Below are 358 nucleotides of genomic sequence, written 5' to 3' on the forward strand. Positions count from 1 at the left end.
GCAGATGGTTATCCATTTATTTATCTGGAATGATATAAAGATACTTATTCATAAGTCCATAACGTGTGCTCTTCAGAAAGGAAGCAAAATGATGACTTTTGAGATTAAAAAATCAACTTTTCATTGACGTTATTATTACTGATGCTTTTGTAATTAACAATTTAATTATCAGTATTACTAATGACACCATTACTAACCTTGCCACTTTCACCACCACCACCAAACATCCAAAAGTTTACTTAACTCAAATCGAAAAATCTTATGAGCCGCCCACAACCCCCCCCCCTTCCCCCCATCGTCTTCAATTCGGCAGCATTTCTTGTGACGTCACGAACGCCTACCAAAAGCCAGGCATTTC

This window comes from Penaeus monodon, chromosome 23 (genome assembly GCF_015228065.2).
Source record: "Penaeus monodon isolate SGIC_2016 chromosome 23, NSTDA_Pmon_1, whole genome shotgun sequence".
Classification (NCBI taxonomy): Eukaryota; Metazoa; Arthropoda; class Malacostraca; order Decapoda; family Penaeidae; genus Penaeus; species Penaeus monodon.